This window comes from Triticum aestivum, chromosome 2B, assembly GCF_018294505.1.
Source record: "Triticum aestivum cultivar Chinese Spring chromosome 2B, IWGSC CS RefSeq v2.1, whole genome shotgun sequence".
Lineage (NCBI taxonomy): Eukaryota > Viridiplantae > Streptophyta > Magnoliopsida > Poales > Poaceae > Triticum > Triticum aestivum.
The window spans coordinates 228,926,649-228,934,996 of record NC_057798.1 but is presented as its reverse complement, the minus strand read 5'-3'; the positions used below and the strand labels follow the sequence as shown (position 1 = coordinate 228,934,996).

General features: G+C 47.0%; 1 long non-coding RNA gene across 8 annotated transcripts; it reads left to right on the top strand.

Moving 5' to 3' along the window:
- Positions 1 to 2,242: 2,242 nt before the first annotated feature.
- On the top strand, positions 2,243 to 7,799 carry LOC123044509 (uncharacterized). 8 transcript variants are annotated; one of them, XR_006420151.1, is made up of 6 exons: positions 2,243 to 2,890; positions 2,975 to 3,076; positions 3,255 to 3,800; positions 3,885 to 5,650; positions 5,851 to 6,010; positions 7,195 to 7,799. It is a non-coding gene; the product is annotated as an uncharacterized lncRNA (long non-coding RNA). The 8 variants fall into 8 exon arrangements; XR_006420150.1 differs by having other exon boundaries at positions 6,095 to 7,799; XR_006420145.1 differs by having other exon boundaries at positions 3,885 to 4,110; positions 4,313 to 7,799.
- Positions 7,800 to 8,348: the final 549 nt, after the last annotated feature.

Genomic DNA, 8,348 nt, shown 5'->3' with positions numbered 1-8,348 from the left:
GTGGTTTGACCTTTGATTGCTTCTTCTTGGTATCGCACAGAGCATGGACCTGAAATCCATCATATTTATTGGATCTAGCGCTGCGATGAAGAGAGACTTCACATTCAGGTGCCTGCACTTTTCCACGATGAGAGGAAGCGCCTCCATCAGGCAGAACAACATCAGAAGGAGGCATAAGCAAAGAGCTAGAGTTTCCCTGGAGCAGAGCCATGGAGGGATCAGTCGGAGCCGCGGCAGGAGCAGACCAGGAATGCACCATAGATATGCAGTCCTCATTATCCCTAGTGATCTGATGCCCAGCAGTAATCAAGATAGAATCATTGTTGCTGCTAACTTGAACATGAACTTTCAAGCAATCCCTAAAACCCAGCCCCGAGCTCCATGGGCCAAAAGTGGCCAGAACGGGCTTAATGGCAGTCCACAGAAAGTCATTGATCTGTCACACCGGCCTAGCTGAGTGGAAGAGCATAGAAGCCATCAAGTTCCCATGGTGTGACATGGTGAAGTGCAGACCAGAGTTATTCAGACAAAGATCAATTGTGAGAGAATCTTGCTGCTGTATTATAGGAACCAAGGAGATACTGGCAGGGCTATCAAAGTTACTTCTCGAGAGATTATTCAGAACATTGACAGGCACAAGAACAAACCCATCAGAACTGACAGAAGACTCAGAGCTGTTGTGCCAAGATATGGAGTCATTCCAAGCCATTGCAGGGCTGTCTAGCAGATTGTTTTCAGGTAAAATTCCATCAGAAACCTGAAGACCTTCAGCAGCCAACCATGCCTGAAAATTGTTCACAGCAGGAGGTGGAGGAGCTGGCCAGGCACCCCATTGCGCCTGAAACTGAACCTGATGGTCCACCTGCACATTGTCATTGGCCTGATTAGCCTGATGCATAGCATGATCAGCAGCTACATTCTGAGCCATCCAGTTGTGCAGCTGGGCTTGGTAAATTTGCTCAGCAGTCAGCCCTTCACCAAACAGAGGATGTGGAACACCATCATCAGGAGGTGGATTTTCCCCAGCAGGTGGAACTTCAGGTAAGTGTGCATTCCAATCACTACTACGTAACATAGTTACAGCAACTGTCCAGCAGTGCCTAGCACCCCCAATCTGCCTCATCACAATGCTCTTAGGGACCAATCTAAGATGAATGACCCTGGCCTTCAGGAGCACAAAACGCCTGTCACTCCTGGGATTATGCCATTCAAGTAAAGTACCAAAAGTATCCACAGACTTATGCATGTAATGCTGGGTTTAATCTACACTTCTACACTACTATTAAACAAGAGAACATGTTCAGGGCGAACGAAAACTCTGCCGTTCCGACGCCCGCACGAGTGAAACAATCGCCCTTGATTCCGCTCGCAGCTCCTAATTTTCAGGCCGATTCCAACTGAATCGTGCCTCCCCGATCCTTCTTTCTCTCCCAGATCGAGGAAAACAGCGCCGCCTCCTCCCTTCCCCCACAATGACGCAACCCCCAATCCTCAGCCGAACTGCCCCGTGACAACCTCCCGGGCACTCTCCCCGCCGCCCGCACAACGCCCTCATCGGCGCTCTTTTCGCTAGAGCGGCCCGGAGCGGCGTGCACAGGAAGCCGGAGCAGGGAAGGAGTGCGGCCACCGCCGGGAGACAAGGGGAGGCGTGGTCGCGCTCTTTTGGGTCGGCCATGGAGGCCACACGCAAGCCCGTGGCGTGGCGGCGCCCGCTCCGCCTCGCCTCTCCGGCCGCATCCAAAGGACGAAGTGGGCGCATGTGTGGCGGCTGCCGGCGAATGAGGCCGCACGCGAGCCCGCGGCGCGGCAGCGTGGATCCCTCTTCCCCCTGCCGGTTTGAAATCCGCACCGTCCCCGGCAAGGTAACTGCTCTCCTCCGGTTAGGCCCTGGCCTGGGCATGTGCAGCCGGTGCGAGCAATCACCGAGCCATCAGTGATTCATTGATCCCTATGATTCACTCCCTAATTTGCATTGGTCAGGTAAAGATCCTCCTCTATAAGCGATGTAGGTTGCTTTGCTTTGTATCCGATCTAATTTGTGCTTTACTTCTTTTTGGGCTGTAGTAATTCTCCATATGCTCCACTTGAGAGAGCAAGAGAAGGTTACTCTACTCCATTATGTACTAATTCCGGCAATCAAGGTCAATACATGTTACATCAATCAGGGTCAGTAATTGTATCTACACTACTATTAAACAAGAGAACATGTTCAGGGCGAACGAAAACTCTGCCGTTCCGACGCCCGCACGAGTGAAACAATCGCCCTTGATTCCGCTTGCAGCTCCTAATTTTCAGGCCGATTCCAACTGAATCGTGCCTCCCCGATCCTTCTTTCTCTCCCCAGATCGAGGAAAACAGCGCCGCCTCCTCCCTTCCCCCACAATGACGCAACCCCCAATCGTCAGCCGAACTGCCCCGTGACAACCTCCCGGGCACTCTCCCCGCCGCCCGCACAATGCCCTCATCGGCGCTCTTTTCGTCAGAGCGGCCTGGAGCGGCGTGCACAGGAAGCCGGAGCAGGGAAGGAGTGCGGCCACCGCCGGGAGACAAGGGGAGGCGTGCTCGCGCTCTTTTGGGTCGGCCATGGAGGCCGCACGCAAGCCCGCGGCGTGGCGGCGCCCGCTCCGCCTCGCCTCTCCGGCCGCATCCAAAGGACGAAGTGGGCGCATGTGTGGCTGCTGCCAGCGAATGAGGCCGCACGCGAGCCCGCGGTGCGGCGGCGCGGATCCCTCTTCCCCCTGCCGGTTTGAAATCCGCACCGTCCCCGACAAGGTAACTGCTCTCCTCCGGTTAGGCCCTGGCCTGGGCATGTGCAGCCGGTGCGAGCAATCACCGAGCCATTAGTGATTCGTTGATCCCTATGATTCACTCCCTAATTTGCATTGGTCAGGTAAAGATCCTCCTCTATAAGCGAAGTAGGTTGCTTTGCTTTGTATCCGATCTAATTTGTGCTTTACTTCTTTTTGGGCTGTAGTAATTCTCCATATGCTCCACTTGAGAGAGCAAGAGAAGGTTACTCTACTCCATTATGTACTAATTCCGGCAATCAAGGTCAATACATGTTACATCAATCAAGGTCAGTAATTGTATCTACACTACTATTAAACAAGAGAACATGTTCAGCGCGAACGAAAACTCTGCCGTTCCGACGCCCGCACGAGTGAAACAATCGCCCTTGATTCCGCTCGCAGCTCCTAATTTTCAGGCCGATTCCAACTGAATCGTGCCTCCCCGATCCTTCTTTCTCTTCCCAGATCGAGGAAAACAGCGCCGCCTCCTCCCTTCCCCCACAATGACGCAACCCCCAATCGTCAGCCGAACTGCCCCGTGACAACCTCCCGGGCACTCTCCCCGCCGCCCGCACAACGCCCTCATCGGCGCTCTTTTCGCCAGAGCGGCCCGGAGCGGCGTGCACAGGAAGCCGGAGCAGGGAAGGAGTGCGGCCACCGCCGGGAGACAAGGGGAGGCGTGGTCGCGCTCTTTTGGGTCGGCCATGGAGGCCGCATGCAAGCCCGCGGCGTGGCGGCGCCCGCTCCGCCTCGCCTCTCCAGCCGCATCCAAAGGACGAAGTGGGCGCATGTGTGGCGGCTGCCGGCGAATGAGGCCGCACGCGAGCCCGCAGCGCGGCGGCGCGGATCCCTCTTCCCCCTGCCGGTTTGAAATCCGCACCGTCCCCGACAAGGTAACTGCTCTCCTCCGGTTAGGCCCTGGCCTGGGCATGTGCAGCCGGTGCGAGCAATCACCGAGCCATCAGTGATTCGTTGATCCCTATGATTCACTCCCTAATTTGCATTGGTCAGGTAAAGATCCTCCTCTATAAGCGAAGTAGGTTGCTTTGCTTTGTATCCGATCTAATTTGTGCTTTACTTCTTTTTGGGCTGTAGTAATTCTCCATATGCTCCACTTGAGAGAGCAAGAGAAGGTTACTCTACTCCATTATGTACTAATTCCGGCAATCAAGGTCAATACATGTTACATCAATCAGGGTCAGTAATTGTACTAATTTCAGAGAAGACCTGTATAGCAGTACTACTCCATCGGCAAGCGTTCAGTGCTGGATTTCTTTCACACCTGTGTAGTGTTGTACCATGGTCGTTCTCCCTCCTCCAGGTTTGATTTTTCAAGTTTCATGCCTTTGTGTTTTAAGATGTCATCCCAAAAGTAATTGTAACATGAAAAACCAAAGAAAGAGAAGATTAACACGTGAGTTTATAAATTCTCAATAGAAAGTCATTGAAGAAAATTTAGGACAAATATAATGTCTAATTGGCACTTGAACCGACAAAGGGCCTCACTTTGTTATCTTGCACAGGGACTCAGCCAAGTCCGGCCTGGCCATGCCTCCGTCCTCCCGCCTTGCCGGCTGCGTGTGTGTGTGCTGTCTATGCTTGACGCTGCATGCTTGTTGGCTTGTCACTGGGTGCTTGTCGCTGCAGGCCTGTTGCAGCAGATGCTGCTTTGCTGTATATATTTGTATAATGCTTGCATCTTGTATGCAGCTATGCTTTATTTTATACTGACATTGTTGTTGCTGCTGTTGACCTGTTGATGTTGTTGCTTACTGCTGCTGTCCTCCTGATGTTGTTGCTGTGCTGGCCAAGGAGTGAGTCCAGAGATACACAACATTCAATTATGAGGGTCTAGGAAATTAATGGTCATTCAGTCATTGATGATATAAAAAGAGGCATGAAGGCAATGAAAGGGGTAGTATTTTGATCTCATGTCATCTCGCACATAGATTATTTGTTCTTCTTTACTTACCATTTTATTAATTATTTATATATACCCACCATACCGCCGTATTATTGTTTCTTGAAATTACCGTATCCCCATTTCCTTATCGCCGTATCCGTAACGCCGGTGCTTCATAGCTATGAAGCACGAGTCTACAATGATCTATTTTCATGTTCTATCAAGAAGTTCCATTTGCAATTTCCTTCTATAAGTTTCATTTATGACAATAATGATCGATCCATGTTCATAGCTATGTACGTGTTTCACTGGTATTACCATTGTTCATAGTGTAAGCATATTAAATAGTTATATGCTTATTGCACTACAAAGTGTAAACTGTTTATTATGTTCCATCATTTGACAGAGCAATGCTAAAGTTCTAAAGTATCAAGTGATTGAATACACTGAAAATGATTACATATGCAAGCTTTGCAAAGTAGAGAACCTCTTTTTTAGTCTCCACCAATTTATTGTTCTCCTTGTGTTGCTTGGATAAAATGAAATGCATACTATACTGCTACTGCTACTGAGACTTGTCACAATTTCTGTATCCTGTGTTACAATGAGACTCACAGTTCAAAATTCAGGTGGAAGGTAATCAATTTTCTAAGGATAAACTTCATACTCGAATCTACGTTGTGTAATGTGTGACAAATGTGAATGTTGGCAGTGTCTGATTTGTGCCCTTTTAAATTTCAAATGGGGTGATTCCAAAGAAGCAGATTAAACTTGCCCTAAATGTTGTGTTTGGGAGATCGAGCATGGCTTACGTATGCCTTTGCCACAAAATTATGTTCTTGGGGCTAAAGATCTGCCAAGGGCCATGCTTAGCGATCATATAGAAGAACAACTCTTTAAACGGCTCAATGAAGAGAGACACGAACGGGCTATTCATAATGGGAAAAGTTTTGATGAGGTTAGTGCTGCCTCATCAATTTACAGAATCTTACGTTTATGGATCCTATGTTTTCTTTTTCTTGTTTATATCTTGGTTTCCTTTCCTGAATATGAAATATGTGGTTTGTGTACTTCTTACAAACAGAGATGTGTTGCTCCTTCTGCATACTTTTATTCCTTTTTTTAGAATTTGACTGTATTTAAGTGTTTTTTTGCTAGATCCTTGTTTCATGCACGTGCACTTTTTTTGGGGGAATCGGGAGCTTTTCCGGACTGAATAAGTAGAGTTATAGTCAAGCTGAAGGCTGAAAACGAAGCCATAATTCATATTTATCCAAGCACACCTTTGCCGCTCAGGCGAAGCATTTTTTGCACACAGGTGAGCAGCAACAGTAGCTGGTCTGTGCACAAGCCTAAATTGAAAACTAGAATAAACTCTACTTAGTTGGTTCACTTCCTTCAGGATGGGGGCAATCACTGATCTGTCTTGAGCATCACTGGACCAAAATATATGTACCACCTAGCAACAGATTGATGGTACAAATATATGTACATACATTAGGGTGTATAGCTGGTTGATGTATTTTTTTAATGAGGGTTTGGTTTACGGGTGTGTGCAGTCTGTATAAGACTAGGAGTATTGGATGGTTTTGAGTCGGCACTCGACAGTATGTATTTTGAATGAAGTTTGTGGTATGTATAGGGGTGATAGATTGGATAGGAACTTCTGATCTAATTACTATGGTTGTGGTGAAACCATGTTTTTCTTGAATTATACTCCCTCCGTTCCTAAATATAAGTCTTTCTAGGGATTCCAAGAAGGGACTACATACGGAGCAAAATGAGTGAATTTACACTCTAAAACATGTCTACATACATCCGTATGTAGTTTATAGTAGAATATCTAAAAAGACTTATATTTAGGAACGGAGGGAGTATATTTGGAACTGATCTTAATTTACTAGAGAAATCAATTCCAAAATCCAATAAACTTCTATAATTTCTATAATTTCCAAGAATAGGATTATTGCTGGTTAATCAATTGATTTACATTAATATCTTAAAAGGGGACGACACGCATGTCCTGATGCTAATTTTTTTTTAGAAAGGAAGGGTTTATGTAATTTTGGTAGGATAAAAAATGTAACCTTAGTATTACCTAGAGCTAGGATATGTGAGTAGATTATTTTAATTTTTGAGCTCATATGTGAGATCATGTTTGGAATATCATGTTCCTATAACGGAATCAGTCGTGATAGTGAAGTCTGCACCAGAATGTTGACCACCCTTTTTTGTTTTTTGAGTTAAGGAATTTACAACAAGTCTCTTGCAAAAATAACTATCCTATCCCTTTCTACAATCTCTATATATCTTTGTTAGATAAGGTAAGTATTGTATAATAGTTCGGTTTTCCGTGATTTTTTTCATTCCTCTGTGTAAACAGCCTAATATGAGTTCACAATCAATAACATGCTCACCATCGAGAGTAACGATCAGTCGATATGTTCTCCTAATTCTCTCTCTTATAAACGTGAAGTCCAAATGCCTACTGGCTGCTTTCAGGTGACTGGAATTTTGAGCCTTCAACTTGTCGACATGTGCCTGAGAAGTAGGTTAGATGGAGCTAAGGCTGAGATGGAGGCGGCACTGCCTGCCACAACGTCTCCAAGATGCTGAGCTAGTACCTGGACGGAGGCGGGGACGACACTACTTGTGGTGGCATCCCCAAGATGAAGATCTAGGACCTGGATGGAGGCAGGGACGACACAACTTGTCCCAGCGTCGTCAGCGGAGGACATGCAACAAGTTGCGGGGTTTGGGTGGAGGTGGGTTAGAGGGATGACCGGTGGCAGCAACGGCAACTCGGGCAGACCAGGGCGGCGAGGCTGTAGTGCGGGCGTTCGTGTGCCAGGAAGAAGGTTACAGTCCGTTGGATGCATAATATGGGAGGGCGGAGGGAAAACTGACTGAAGAAAAATCTTTTCGAGCCTGAAATAGTCGCTCTCAATTGTAACCATAGAAGCTTGGCACGTTTTGAAGAACCAGAGTTGCCTGTGTGTTGTAGAGTTTTTTCTTGCAACTTTAAGGCCTTTGTTTGCTCTATCTTGAAGACCTTTGTTCTACACGTCTTACTATGGGCTGTGAAGAAATAGAGTTGTGTGATCTGACATGGTGAAAGAGAAGGTGCTTGTGATGAGATAGAATTGCACTATCTGTCTTTTATCAGGGTCCATAGAGCTAAATCCAAGCCATATATATCTCAGTAGCAATTCAGGTTCAAATACAACACCTTCTCTTCTATCTGTAATTAGCAACGTGGATTAACTATGTGTATCATTACATTGTCTGAATCATCGCATTGTTATAACTAATTTTCTCAACACGTGCGTTGCACGTGCACATCTACTAGTAGTCATAGGGAAATCCAACATACAAGATCCAAATCTCCGGGCCAAAAGTGGTAAGCCTCATGTTAAGCGCAGCATCATGAGGAACAAAAGAAATCACCGTGTGCTCATCAGCTTGCATCTCATCTAGTTCAAAGGTGGTTCCGACGACAGTATCTCTAACGAGGGAGTCATCAAATCCAAAAATACCAATCCCTAGAGGGTGATCCTCAACTTCAGTGGGGAAGAAATGAGACTCATGGAGCAAACCTTGGATGGTATCGCTGAGGGCTTCTTTCTGATGCTGTGGGATGAACCTATTGGCCTTAG